At 52.5% G+C, this 14,882-nt stretch overlaps 1 protein-coding gene across 1 annotated transcript in view; it reads left to right on the top strand.

Moving 5' to 3' along the window:
* LOC149748825 (uncharacterized) overlaps positions 1-14,882 on the top strand; it is a 122,223-nt gene that overhangs the window by 37,348 nt on the left and 69,993 nt on the right. The gene's annotated exons all lie outside the window — the stretch shown is intronic.

Consider the following 14,882-nt stretch of genomic DNA (forward strand, 5'->3'; position numbering starts at 1 on the left):
CTGGGCGCTGAGGACTCCAGCCCGACGCCAGGGCCGCTCCTGGCCTCCGGGGCCCTTCGTGGCATTTAGAAAAGGCTCCCCTGGATATTGAGGTGCGAAGATATGCAATCTGCAACAGCTTCAGACATTTTGCTATCAATAAATTAGTTTTTATCATTTAAGCCAGTTTGAGTTGGGTTTTCTGTTACTCGCAGTGGATTTGGTTCCAAGTGCAATGAAAAACTATTAAAGGGTTTTGAGCTGAGGAACGCATGATCTAATTTACATGTGGAAAAAGATCACTCTGGCTGCGGAGTGAGAATGGGCAGTAGAGGGGCACGAGTGGAAGCGGGAGACCTCTCGAGAGGCCGTCGCAGCCCTTTAGATGGGAGAAGGAGTGGCTTAAACTCGGGTGGTCATAGTAGAGGGGGCAGATGTCAGCCAAGTCCTGGGGTAGCTGGTGTAGAGTCAACGAGACTGCTGTGTGTGGCCTGGAAGGATGGGAATGGTTGGGAGGAGGATGGGGCCGTTAGTGACGCTGACTGGGAACAGGGCTTGAGGAGTGTTGGGTTGGTGGGTGGGATGGGTTGGAATTTCTCTTTTGAGCAAGTTCCATCGGAGATGCTGATCAGACAACTAAGCAGAGATAACAAGTCAGCAGTTGGGTATCAGCCTCTTGCCCAGACGAAAGGTCAGGATTAATTTGGGCATCATCAGTGATCAGGAAGAAAGTCAAAGTAACATAGGGAGAAAATATAGAGGCTGAGGAGAATATAGGGCTGAGGACAGAGCCCTGAAGTTTGCCAATCTTAGAATCAGGTAGAAGTGGAGAGGCCAGCGATGGAAATGGAGAGAGAGTGGCTAGAGATGGAGGAGCCCAGCCAGGGCATTGTGGGCCCACAGCACCCGGCAGAGAGAGGTCAGCTGTGTCCAGGGGTGCTGAGGGGGTCACACAAAGAAGAACAGAGAAGTGTCCAGCATGGCGGTCATTGGTGACTGTGCTAAGAACCCGGACCGGCGTGACTGAAGGTGAACGGGAGAAGCAGGGGAGTGACTACAGAAGGTTCTTTGAGGTGTGCCATGACCAGAGGCAGATATGGAGCTGTGGCTGGAGGGGAATGTGGGTTCTGAGGAGGGCATCTTATTTGTAAAGACAGGAGATGGCAGAGCATGTGAATGGTGATGGGAATGATCTAGTGGAGGGGGAATACATTGATGATACAGGAGAGAGGGGGATCCCTTCCTGAGTGAAAGTGAGGGGTTGGAAAACAACTGCTTTGGCCTCTGCTGGGAGCATAAGTGGAGGGATGACAGAGAAGATGAGATCAGGCGGGGGTAAGGCTGTCGATTTGGTGGTAGGAAATTAAGGGGGTTTCTGTTACCTTGTTTTCTTGGTGGACTACAAGGTAAGGCAAAGAGCTGAGAGTGCGGGGGGCAGTTGAGGAAGGAGGAAAGGCATAAAGCAGCAGTCTGAGGGCACTGGAGGGTAACTTCACCAGGGATCTGTAGGAGGATATTACGGGGCGATGCTGAGTGCCTGTTTGAAGCTTGTGGCTATAAAATTAAAGTGCGAGAAGTCAGCCTGGCTCTGCGGTCTCCTCCAGAAATGTTCGGGGGCTGAGGTGAAGGCGTGGAGAAGATGGAGAGTTGGATTCAGGTGGACTTGGGGCTCAGCCTGGGGAGTGGAAGGAGGGAGGAAGGGGCAAAGGGATTGAGGTCATTTGCAAGGGAGAGGTTATTAGGAGTAATAATTATGCGTATCCAAGAACTTCTGAGATAGAAAAGATGGTGGAAATAAAGATTTGGGGTCATCAGCCAGCGGGGAATTGGTGAGGGGTTTAGACAAGATTGCCCAGGGAGGGTGCGGCGTGAGAAGGAAGAGGGCCAGTGATCAGACCCTGGGACTCAACATTTAAGGGGTGAGTGGAGGAGCCTTGGGGGTGAATGGGAGGGAGGAATCCAGGAGAGGTGGTGTCACGGAAACCAAAGGAAGGAGGAGCAGGACAGGCCAGCCATCCTGGGAGGCGGGAATTATTCCTTTAGATGGCACCGGTGACCTAGTGGTGAAGAGGGGAGGGGAGGGAGGGGAGACCGTGAGTGGGTTCAGAGGGATTAACAGTGTTAGAAACGCGGGAACTTGACCTGGGTGTGGAGAAATGAGAAGTGGGTTTAATTAATTTTCCAAGAGGCTACAGGGAAAGGAAGTTAGGACCTGAACTTGGGGGTTATATCTGGAACCAGAAAACAGCACTTGGCTTCCTCTGGGCCCTGAGCTGTGGGTGAGAGTCCGCTCTGGGCCTGGAGACGTGGAAGCAGGCGTGAAAAGGGGTCAGGGACCAGGCCGGGGTGAGGGCTGTGTCCTGTGGAATCTGAACAAGCGAGTGAGTGTAAATTTCCTGCCCACGGGTCACTTGTGCCTGGAGATTTCTCACTCCGTAGTAAAGCAGACAGTGCTCTCCCGATACTGGCAGAGTGGGGCTCGGGGGGAGGGGGCTGAGGAAGGTCCAGGCCTCGGTGACAAGGCCAAGCTTTCACACAGAGAAACCACTTTGGAGGGGGTGCATGCATGAGGGACACTTACATCGGGGAGAATGTTAAGGGTTTCACACCCGCCACAGTTCCTGGAATAGTTCTGAGCTACAGGCACCCGTAAGACTCCACGAACAAAAGAAAAGTGAATGAATATCTGACATTAAAACACCTAGGGTCAGGCCCCCAGGGGACTGGGAGAAAGGTGTGTTGATTGTGTGAGTTTTGAGCCCAGGATGTCTTGGCAGAGATAGTTTATGCTCTAAAACAGCCCTGGATCGTCGGAGGGGCGACTCATTATTCTGCACGGTGAAAGCCTTTACGGCAGGCTCACAGCATGTCCTGCCGTCTCTTTTAGTGTCAGGGTTGCTGTCAGGTGTCAGCGTGGGACGACAGTATCTCCCAACCTTGCAGCCACTGCATGGACTCCTGCCTTCACCTTGGTTTTGTTTTTCTCCCAGTTTCTCTTCCCCACTCCCCAAACTGGTGTGTAGCATAAAGTCACAGGGGAGGCCTGGCTTCCTCTTCCTTTCCAGTCTCCTGTGAGTGGGCTCAGATGCCTCCATGCCCCTTTCCCCTTCCTTTCAAGTGAGGGATGTCTGCTCGGCCTGAGGGTGTGGCAAGCAGACTGCGGCCACATTGCAACCGGGTGTCCCGGAAGGGTGGTCCACAGAGGTCTGCTGGACGGGGCAGGTCGTGCATACTTGGGTCAGAGCGCAGGTGTTGCTGTGCTATCTACCAGTCTTTACCATGACTCCACGCTTACCTCCTGCACATGGAGACATTTCCAGCCCCAGAAAGCCCACGTTTCTGGTGGTTTTCGCTGGCGGGGATTTTGAATGTAGAGCCCAGTCAGCAGCTTCCTGCTGATTCATTAGGTCTGGGCACTCTCATTACCGGGTGGTGAACCAGAAGCCACAGCGAGGCATGGGGCCAGATGAGGGTAGAAAGGCTTCTCTGGAGCTGACACAGCAGTCACAGGGCTGGCTTGTGTTTCTCCCATTCTGATTTGCATCGAGGTCGCTAAGAAAGCTTTCCACCTGGGTCTGTTTACCTACTTCATTCATTCGCCCAGCCAGCGCTCCCAGATCTTCTCATCTGCCCTCAGTAGAATTCACGCTGGGGCTGAGGCTGCTGCCAGATGCACACAGCAGGCATCCTTCTCTCTCATGGTCCACCTGCCTTTCCCTTCCGGGCAGTTTCTTATTTGACAAATAGAGTTGAGAAGCACCCAGCGTCTAGGCGGTGAGGTGGGCATTGGTGGGGGGGTGGGCAGACAGAAGATCTGCCCTTTACCCCTGGCCCTTTGCACCTCTGGGAAATCTATGAGTGGCATCAAGTCCGCAAGTCCCTTTTACCTCCATCCCCAGCTGTTCTGTTATTGTGAGAGGCCTTGGGGCTTCTTCCCACCGTCATCACTGTCGCTGGCTCTGCCCACCGAGAATCACGGCCCGGCTGTGCCCAGTAGTCTCGGAGGCCACAGAAATTGCTTTGCCTTGGATTTGACGGTTTAGGCAATGACAGTGTTTATATAGGCACTTCCCACTTACGTACAGGTTGTATTCCTAGCAGTTTGTTTATAACTTGGCTGTTGGCTACTTGAAAACAGTTTTTCTCATAGAAATACATTTTCAGGTGATGGTTAGGTTTCTCTGCCAGCACACAAAGGGCTGTTTAACTTGGATTAAAGTAAATTATCAGCTAGTTGGAAGGGGTGAGACTAGGTCAAGGTTTAAATTGAAGGGGAGATTGATGGGGAGCGGGGCTCAGCCTGGGAGAAGGAAAGGTCATTCCACTGGGTCTGCATAACAACGCGGCCAGGCTGGGGCATGCATATATTCATTCATTCACGATTCCTTTCTTTATCTCCCACCCCAGATTCAATTCTTCAACAATCCTGTCTGTTCTACCTGAAAAATAGACCCCAAATCTAATCCCTTTTCACCTTCTGCTAGTTACCATCACCCAAGACTTGGTGATGGAACTACCACCCTCTCTTCAACTCTCTGTTCCTGTTCACCCCTCTCCCCAACCCCACAGTCTATTCTTCACATCACCACCAGAGTAAACCTTTAAAATGCGAGTCAGATCAAGTCATTTCACAAGGTTAAGGCAGAGTACATCCAGGAGGCAGCATCTACCTCCCCTCCGCCCCCGACCCCAGTCAACTCCACTTCTCTCCTGCCAACTCCACAAAGAGGCGGGGATCAAGATTCCTTGGGGGCTTCCCTGGTGGCGCAGTGGTTGAGAGTCCGCCTGCCGATGCAGGGTACACGGGTTCGTGCCCAGGTCCGGGAAGATCCCACATGCCGCGGAGCGCCTGGGCCCATGAGCCATGGCCGCTGAGCCTGTGCGTCCGGAGCCTGTGCTCCGCAACGGGAGAGGCCACAACAGTGAGAGGCCCGCGTAACGCAAAAAAAAGATTCCTTGGGCGCCTGCTTTCTTTGGGGATCTACCTGGTTTTCTTTCTGCCCACCCACTCTCTCTAAAAGTCCCTAGGTTTCTGCGTAAGTCCTCAATATCTGGGGCTTAACCCCTACCCTTTGATTTAGGAGGACAAACCCCGCCCCCCATCACCTACTGCGTACACACATAAGAGGACACTTTAAAAAAAGCTGTGCTCCATAGGTTCATAATTACGGTAATTCATCTTCTCCGCTGCTCCATTAATGGTGACCTGCAGTCACACATTCCCACCCCCGTGCTAGTTTCCCTCCAGTCTGCACCGGGCCTATGATTCCTCCACAGTCGTCACTCTCCCTCCCCGCCAGTGGCACAAAGGACCCTATCCTGGGTCCCTGGCCTCCTGGTGGACCGCCCCTTCCCATTGTGAGCTGACATCCTCACTGGAGCACCCCCTCCGTCCAGAACTGCCTGCTCACAGCATTCAGGGACCAGGGCTGACTCTTTTTCTCTTGTGGCTCTAGCAGTGTGTTTCAGGGCCGTGTGTTATGACCACAGAGAATTCAGGGACTGGAAGGAGGCCTACGAGGTCATTTCCCCTCCCTGGCCTCTGCCATCAGCTAGCACCTTCCAACCATCACCACCAGAGAAAGCGCCCTCTTCCCGTTGGAACTCTCTGTTCCGCACGGTGCCCTTCCATCTACCTGCCCCCTTCTTGCCGCAGGCTCTAGTTCTGCTGCCTTGGGGTAGAGAAAACAGTACCTCTTGCTGACGCAGTTCCCTGCCTCTGGCGCCGTGCTCTGCCATCACCAGCCTCTTCTCTTGACCACTTGTTTACGGCTTCCCAGCCTCTCAGCTGTCTGGGTGACGGGAGCACCCAGCCAAGACAATCTGAATTAATTTTGCAAGTAAAATTTAATCAGACGACCTATCAAGCGCTTCACTAAATCAAGACATATTACATCTCGTGTGTGCCCTGAGCCCATTCATCATGTGAGTCAGTCCCCGAAATGCCAGCCAGGCTTAGGGCAAAAAGGAAGAGCATTTTTGTCTGAAGTCAGAAGCAGTCTTCCTTGTTCCCGGATTTGCCACCTGAGAGGCCTCTCTCTGCCCTTCCGCTCGTGATAACATCAAGAAGGCGTCGTTGGTGGCATCGGAGGCAGGGTCAGATGCTCCTGAAACAGCCTCTGCTTTTACTAGCTGTGCAACTCTGAGCAACTTACTTAACCTCTCTGAGCCTCAGTTTTCTTATGTGTAAAATGGGAATGATATCCCTCTTGGAGGGCTGTTATGAGGTGAAATGAGAGATACCTGTGTGAAGTGTCTGTATTATAGTAAATGTTCTGTAAATGTTAGTGCCTTTTCCCCCATACGAAGTAAGTTAAAAACCCCATGGGTGTTTTTGGTTCAGCCGTACTGATGTAGTGGCATTTACACACAACATAAATGATAGAAACTTAACAGGCAATTAGATTATATAGAAGGAACAGTTGGATGAATTCAGTTGATTGAGGTAGACAGATTCAGGGGATATTTTACGTTCACCATAGAAAGAAAATGGGCAGAAGTTTTCACCTTCCAGACGTGGTATGGGTTTCATAGATTGGTCTCTCTTTTGTGTTGTACTTTTTGTCTTGCTCTGGCTCACTAACTGCGAGCGTTTGGTTTTACAGAGATTTCTGACATCATCAGTAAAGCCTCACCATGGTGATGGTGATGGGGCCTCATCTTTTTGCTTCGTTTAATTTTTCTGTCACTTTTCCAGGCAGCAAGTGACTAGACCCATTTAGGACTAGGCAAAGGGAAATAGAGAAACCTCCCCTATTATCTGCTGACAGTTTTGATTAGGACTCCTTCTAGAGAAGTCTGGGAGTGGTGACGCGGAGGGGTTAGCAAAGGCCCCCGTGGGCTAGGTGGTGGCAATTCTGCTCTAAGCTTGGCCTCCTGGGAACTGGGAAATGAGGTCTCCGGCTTCCCAGGACTGGCTTTGGGGGAGAGGGGCACGGACTCCCTGGCTTCCCCTACCTTCTCAGTGTGAATGAGGCATGTGGGCATGAGCAGCCATAGGACTGTCATCCCTCGTTGGGTCCTTACCTGTGCTGGGCCCTGAGCAGAGAGGGCCAGACAATCTTCTCGTCCGCCAGGAGCTCCCGGTCCTGACTGGCTGTGGTACTTAATTACGGAACCAGTTACAGAATGTAACTCACTTCTTTAAGGACCAAAACTTAAAAAAAAAAACATTTTGGCCACTTTAATGAACTCTTTCCATCCAAATGGACATAAACAAAGTGTGACTAAAAGTATGCATGCTGGGCTTCCCTGGTGACGCAGTGGTTGAGAGTCCGCCTGCCGATGCAGGGGACACGGGTTCGTGCCCCAGTCCGGGAAGATCCCACATGCCGCGGAGCGGCTGGGCCTGTGAGCCATGGCCGCTGAGCCTGTGCGTCCGGAGCCTGTGCTCCGCAACGGGAGAGGCCACAGCGGTGAGAGGCCCGCGTACCGCAAAAAAAAAAAAAAAAAAGTATGCATGCTTTCTTAACCAGTGTACTCAGAACAAAATTGGTTCATTTTTTCATTCCTCAGGGTTGTTATCGTAAATGTTAGCTACTACCCTGTGTGCTAAGGAGCCAGTACTCCAGAGCCTGGTGGGATAGTTTGTTTCCCCCCCACAGCTGAACTCCTTAGGTTCCTTATCCACTTTCTGCGATTTTTCTCTTTTCTCCTCCTTCGTCGGTTGTCTCTTCTCACTTTTGCCAGCTTGTCGGCCTCCCTTTTCCTCTTCCCTGTTCTGCACTTGGTGGGAATAAACTCTCCTGGATTTAGGCTTAGAGTGGCGGCCACGAGGGTCTCCCTTGTTTGTTCTGAGTCCTTTCCGTTTCCTTCTTTATCTCTGTAGAGTTGAGGCCCCTAGCTGGGTGGTATTACGGTACTACCTGTGTCGATGCTGCGTTGTTTGCCCATGTGCCCAGTTTTCCAGATTTTCAGATCATGGTCCACAGGCGACCTGACTTTACATTTGTTTTGCCCACAGCAGTGCTCCATGTATAGCAGGGTCCTTACACACATGTACACATTGACTTTATCAATGAATCTACTTACTGAGATAGAGAATTAAGTTGAATAGTTAGCTCCACTGGAAATAGAAATAGTTATACCACTGGACAGAAAGAGAGCATTTCCATTATGTATACAAAAGAGACAGCCTGACTGTGGGTGAGAGTTAGTGACATTGGGGGTCTGGTTGGGTGATCTTGATGCCTGCATGGCTCAGTTTCCTCATCTGAAAAATGGGATAATTATAATTATAGTGGCGACCTCGTAGGGTTGTAAGGATTAAATGAGGTCCTGGCTGTTAAAATTGCTTGGCGCAATACCTGGCACATAATAAGCATTTGCTCATGTTAATAATGATGATAAAAAAAAAAGCTTCGATGTTTGACTTGGTGCATCTGGTAGGGATGGTGTGAGCTTCGTGGGGGTTTGTGTAGGGGCCCTTCCTTTCTGCAGGATTACACTCCTCCTTTCCCCCTTCCATGTCTCTGGGAAGATCTTTATTTGGCCTCAGTGCTAGATGGATATTAATGCAGAAATGTTAGGTCTGGAGATTTCCACAGCCTTTGAATAATAGACATTTGGAAAATTAAATATTTCTGTCAAGTGTGCCATAAATCTTGGCTGTTTAGGAAGGTGAGGAATTAAAATTGCAAACCAGCGAGGGAGGGAGTCAGCCTGTCCAGCTCCCTGGTGTGTGGTCTCAGGGTGAGGGTGGGTGGAGCAGGGGCTCCAGGCAGAAGCACCTTTTTTTAAACATCATTACTGGAGTATAATTGCTTTACAATGGTGTGTTAGTTTAGCAGTAGCTTTGGAGCAGAAACAGGAGCAGACCCTGGGCTGAGGGCAGTCAGGAGAGGGCTGGTTACTGCAGGTCATCAGCTCGGCCCACTTTGAAGTTCAGAAGTTTTTTTTTTTTTGCGGTACGTGGGCCTTTCACTGCCATGGCCTCTCCCGTTGCGGAACACAGGCTCCGGACGCGCAGGCCCAGCGGCCACGGCTCACGGGCCCAGCCGCTCCGCGGCATGTGGGATCTTCCCGGACTGGGGCACGAACCCATGTCCGCTGCATCGGCAGGCGGACTCTCAACCACTGCGCCACCAGGGAAGCCCGAAGTTCAGAAGTTTTGAGGGCGGCTTCCCGCTCTTTGTTCTAGATCTGCATCCAGGCTGCCCCGCCCGGGCTTCAAGCCCCTCTGTCTCTTCTTTGCCTCCTGTTTTAGGCTTCCTACCTGGCTTTCTTGCCTACTCACCCACCCACCGGCTAGGCAACCCCCCCTCCCCACCTCAGAGGAAGCATCAGTTCTGATAGCTCCTGGCATTGCTGGAGAGCCACTTGGGAAGCTGGGGAGCCTGTTCTGGGCATCCCCTGTCCCAGCAATGGCAAACGCTGTGAGAGGGTCTCACGCATAGAAATGGTCTCTCGGACCACACAGAGCGGGCAGCACATGTATCTCCAGGGGTCAGGAAACAGCAGACGAGGAGATCTGGGTGAAGTCTCTTTCTATAGACCTTGACCATCCCCATGGCTCCCTTTCTCCTCCCTCAAGCCCTGAGATGACCCAGAGACAGGCACCCACCTGCAGCCCCGCCTGTGCTGCTTTCTCCTGCCTTCTCACCCATGCAGGTATCCGGGTTTGACTCTTGACAACTGATGACGGGCATGTCAGCTGGTCACCAGCTCTTTGTGACCCACTCAAAAAGGGCTACAAACAAACCAAAGCCTATCTAGGGGAGATTGGCCAGGTGGTGAGGGAACTCAGAACCATGTCATGTTCTTCCTTTCAGGCATTCATTCACTCAGCCATTGTGAGTTGGTGGCTAGAACGTGCCAGATGTGCTGAATGCCAAGGAGATACGAACAGTAAAGAGAAGAGTCTGTCTCACCTTGTGTCAAACCTTGTGCTAAATCCTTTCAACACATTAATTCATTTAACCCTAAGATCCTTAAGATATTACTGTTATCCACTTAAATAAGGGAACTGTGATTCAGAGAAATTAAGTGACCTTCCCAGATGGAGGAGCTAAGAAATCTGGCTTTCAGTCACTTTGAATCACTTGCCAATAAGGCCTTGCTGAAAACTTGAGGGAGCCAGGCCTTGCCCCCGAGAAGCTCGCAGTCTAGTTAGAGAGCAGATGAACATATTTGAGTGGGGAGCTCAGCCTAGGATGGATGACAAGGAACCAGGGAGGGTTTCCTGGAGGAGGTGATGTCCAAGCTGAATCCAGCAGGATGTATAGGAGCCAGCTGGGGGAAGAATGGGACGTAGGGTATCATGAGGCTGGGGGAAGAGCTTCAACAAACACACAGAAGCGAGTGAGGACTTGTGTTTGGGTCACAGCAAGCAGCTGGAACCAGGGTGCAAGGGGAGAAGCTAGGAAGTTGGCAGGAATTAAATCGTGAAGGGCCTCGTACGTCAGACTAAAGGCACCAGGAAGCCACTGCGGGGATTTATACCAAAGGGACCAGGTTGAGAGCCTCTGGTCCCCAACCCACTGGTCCACGACCTGTTAGGAACCGGGCCGCACAGCAGGAGGTGAGCGGCGGGCGGTGGGCAAGCGAGCGAAGCTCCATCTGCCGCCCCCCATCACTCCCCATCACTCGCATTACTGCCTGAAAACACCCCCTCCCCACCACTCCACCCCCGGTCGGTCCGTGGAAAAATTGTCTTCCACGAAACCAGTCCCGGTGCCAAAAACGTTGGGGACCGCTGCTCTCGGTAGCTGAACAGAAGGCAGAAAAACCACGAGGGCACTGCAGACATTAGTGTGAAACGTGTGTGGCTTAAACTAAGGTCTGGAAGTGGACAAATCTGAAAGATTTTCTAGAAGGGAGAATTGATAGGACTCTGTGCTGATTGGACATGGGGAGTGTCATTTGTGGAGAAGGGAGGAGCCAGGTCTGGGGCAGCAGGATGGGCAGCCAGTCCCCAGATATGTGTGGCCTGCCTGCTTTGTGGCAGTGGCGATCCTCACCGTGGACACAGGCCCTGTTCTGACTTCATGTGGGTGCAGTAGATGCATTATGACCACTGGGCTGTGGGATGCATGTGCCTATTGAGATGTCAGTCATGCAGGCAGGGACCCAGCTGGCCCAGCTCCCGGGAGCTGGGCTGGGGAAGTGGGCCTCCCCGCCTCGCCCTCCCCGAAGGCACAACCTCTTCTTTGTCGGTTACAAAGGAAGTCGACTTTCCGTGTATTGGACATATGGACAGTGTCTATTATTGTCCTCTTTTCCCGTGTGGCTTAAGGATTGCTTGGCCAGTAAGCACTGCTTTTGGACCTAGTTTCTCCTAGGATACCAGCACATGGCCGTTTGGAAGGCAGCTGCCCTGAAGCCCTCAGCCTAGCTTTGGGACAGGAGCTGTGAGATCCTGGGGGTTGCTTCCAGGTTCCCCCATACTCCAGTTTCTCTGGGCTCTAGGGGACAACTTCTGGGGCCTGGGTGAACCTGGTGCCCAAGGAGAAGCTTGTAAAAGGAGATAAGGGACTCCTTATATTTTTAGGACCCTGGGAGGAAAGCAGGGTGGATGACAACCATGCCTTTGTAGAGTAAAATGGGAACTTCTGAAAACTGAGGACCAAAAGCTAGGTTCAGTTTTGGCCACGCTTAGGCTGGGGGCTGGGGGCTGGGGGAGAGCAGCAGCAGCCCTCTTGTGGTTATGAGGGGCATGTGGGCTTTGTTCATCACGCAGCTGGCCTCCTCCCTCAGTTTAGCAGACCCCAGCATTTCTGGAACTCTGTCCTCTGGTCCTTCTCCATCCAAGGAAATCAGACGGGGCGCTCCGGATTATTTAGCTCTGAATTCCTCCCTGCGCTTCAGAAAAGCCCACCTGGTGTTCAGACAGACATGAATCCCCATCGGCTTTTGTGCCAGTTCTGGCACCTACCATACCAGGGGTCAGTTTTGCTGCCCAGGCCTGCCATGAGCACAGCTACGGTCCATTTTGACTCCCGGCTGACTCCCGGGGGGCCTGGCACATTATCCATCGCGGACTAGGTGCTCCAGGTGTGTCTCAGGTGTAATACAAGCTCCCAGAGAACCTTTCAGAGGCTGGGGGCGGGGGTGTGCGGTGTGGGCAGGATCGTAAGAGCCCGTGCAGAGTGGAAAGTTGGGGAGGGGCAGCCGCTGCTCAGGAAGAACGGACTGTGGGCTTGAGGAAGGGCTCCAGGGCCTGGGCACGGACGGCGGCAGCGCGCGCTGGAGCCCCCGCCTGCTCCCTCTCCCCAAGTGTGCGCTAGGCTTTCGTTACTCTGGCAACTGGCCCCGCTCAGACGGCAGCAGGCAGCTGAATCCAGCCCCTTGTTACGGGGGAAAATGCTCTCATTGAAGCGCCCGAGCGGAGCTTCTGCCTTTTATTGCAACCGGCCCCGCCGGCTTCCATTTGGAAACTTATTAGTGTGCGCTCGCGGCGAGAGGGCCGGGGAATCCGGGGCGCGGCCGGGGGAAGGCAGAGGCGACGGCCGCCGAATGCTAATCAGCGGGGCGAGCAGAGCCGAGGGGCGGGAAGGGGCCGCCCGGCCCCAAGCCCCGCCCTAGAGTTGACCTCGGCCTGACCTGCTTTGATTCCCAGACTTCGCGCTAGGAGTGGGGTCGAAGCGCACGGAGGGAAAGGGTCTTAGGACCCAGAGAGGAGCTGTCTCCTGGGGAAGGACGGGGCCGGCTCCCCACGCTGCCCTGAGGGCGCTGTAGCCCCCGTCCCTGGGCTTCCTGCAGCCACAGTCTGCCGGTGCCTGCCCACCCCGCCAGGGGAGGCCGCCCGCGCCCGGAATAATAATGCGCCCGCTCGCCCGCGCCTCCTTATTTTGTTAAAGGGCAGTGGCCCCGGCTGCCGTAGCAGGTAATTAGCTGGACAGATGGGGGACCGGCGCGGAGGTAGATGTTCTCAGTGAAGACAGGCGCCCTTCTCCTTGCCTCGCTCCCTAAAGGCTCCCGAGTGGGATGACGAACGAAGCGTGGGCCTTCCGGAAGCGGGCTGCTTTGGACCCATCTCAGGACTTCGACAAGGGCGGCTCTTTGTTTACAGTTCCTCTTTCCCTTTCCATTTCCTTTTCTCCCACCTCCTCCCCCTTTCCGGTTATCTGCTTCACCCGGGGCGGGGGGCGGCGGGGATGGGGCGAGGAGGTCCTCTCTAACTGCCCACCTCCCAATCCCCGTTATTCTGTTGGGGACCCTTTGCCAGGGAGGCTGTCACACACATCAGGGCCTAGGCAGTGATGCTGGGGCAGGCGTGGGAGGACAGACTGCGGAGCCCACGTCATCCAGCCCAGGGGGAGTGCTGTGCTGCTCTCCTGCCAGCGGGTGGAGGTACCTGGGCTGCGCCAAGCAGGGCTTTGCCTGCCGTGTGGCCATCAGCTGCTGACCTCATTAGGGCTCCTGTCATGGAGGAGAGGGCCGTTAAAGGTCCATAAGAACCTCAGCTAAGTGGCTGCAAAGATGACAGCCTCCCTGGAAACTCGCTTTCCAGTGAGCTGCTGCATCCTCTCCTCCTTCAATTAGCAGGAGGGAGCTGGACAAGTTGTTACAACTGAAGGGAAAACGATAAAAGATGGCTTTGTATTAGTGTGGCAAATTTTATTAAATCGAGAGAAAGGGTAACTGAAACATGACAGCCGTGTATGTAGTGCCTCCTGAATTTGTAATAACCCAATCTTGCTGTGAATCATCCCTGCGTTGACAAATGGAATATACAGCATTTAACAGATCCAGTATTGTAAGAGATACAACAGAACGGCCGAATGCGGAGAGACAGGTAGGGGAAGAGGGTCTCCAACCCAGGGCAGCGCTCACTGGTTAATGAGCAGAAATACAGGGTCTGGCCTAAGGCTTTGTCTCCTTATTTACTACCTCCCCCGCGCTTTTCCCTACGTCTCAGTCTTTCCACTTATAATTCAGAGGTAATATCTGTCCACAAGAGAAAACTAATAGCACATTAGTTGGTAGGGAATGGACAAAGCCATCTTTTCCTAAAGGGAGGAAAAGGTGAGACAGGAAATCCAGGAGAAAGAGCTGAGCTGCGTAGCTGTTCTGGGCTTGGGGAGCTCTTTGGTACTCAAGCCGGAAGGGGGGTGATCGTGTGTTTACTATGCATTAACTGTGGTGCCAGTAGCTGTCATTATTTTGATGATAAGAGATCTGAGCGAGGCCTGGAGAGGTTAAGTCATATATCCCAGGGTCTAGTAAATGGCAGCCTGGATCTGTACTTTGGTCTTTCAGACTCCAAAGCCTATACTTTGCCTGTTACCCTAGGCCTCAGGGGGTTTTTTTGTGTTTTTTTTTTTAAGGTTTTTATTGGAGTATAATTGCTTTACAGTGGTGTGTTAGTTTCTGCTTTATAACAAAGTGAATCAGTTATACATGTACATATATCCCCATATCTCTTCCCTCTTGCATCTCCCTCCCTCCCACCTTCCCCATCCCACCCCTCCAGGCGGTCACAAAGCACCGAGCTCCTCGTGCTATGCAGCTGCTTCCCACTAGCTATCTGCCTTACATTTGGTAGTGTATATATGTCCATGCCACTCTCTCACTTCGTCCCAGCTTACACTTCCCCCTCCCCGTGTCCTCAAGTCCATTTTCTGGTAGGTCTGCGTCTTTATTCCCGTCTTGCCCCTATGTTCTTCATGACCATTTTTTTTTTTTTTGGATTCTATATATATGTGTTAGTATATGGTATTTGTTTTTCCCTTTCTGACTTACTTCACTCTGTATGACAGACTCTAGGTCCATTCACCTCACTACAAATAACTCAATTTCGTTCGTTTTTATTAGGCCTCAGATTTTAGTTGACAGATGAAACGGGAAAAAATTTTTCATTTGTAGAGGCCATTTAGTGAGGAATTATAGCCCTTGAGCAACGATCTAAGGGATTTCGAGAGATCTTCTGATCAAGGTGAGATATTATTTCCTCTGCTTTTCAG

This window comes from Delphinapterus leucas, chromosome 7 (genome assembly GCF_059928025.1).
Source record: "Delphinapterus leucas isolate spDelLeu-1000000601 "Yukka" chromosome 7, BTC_Dleu_Yukka2, whole genome shotgun sequence".
NCBI lineage: Eukaryota > Metazoa > Chordata > Mammalia > Artiodactyla > Monodontidae > Delphinapterus > Delphinapterus leucas.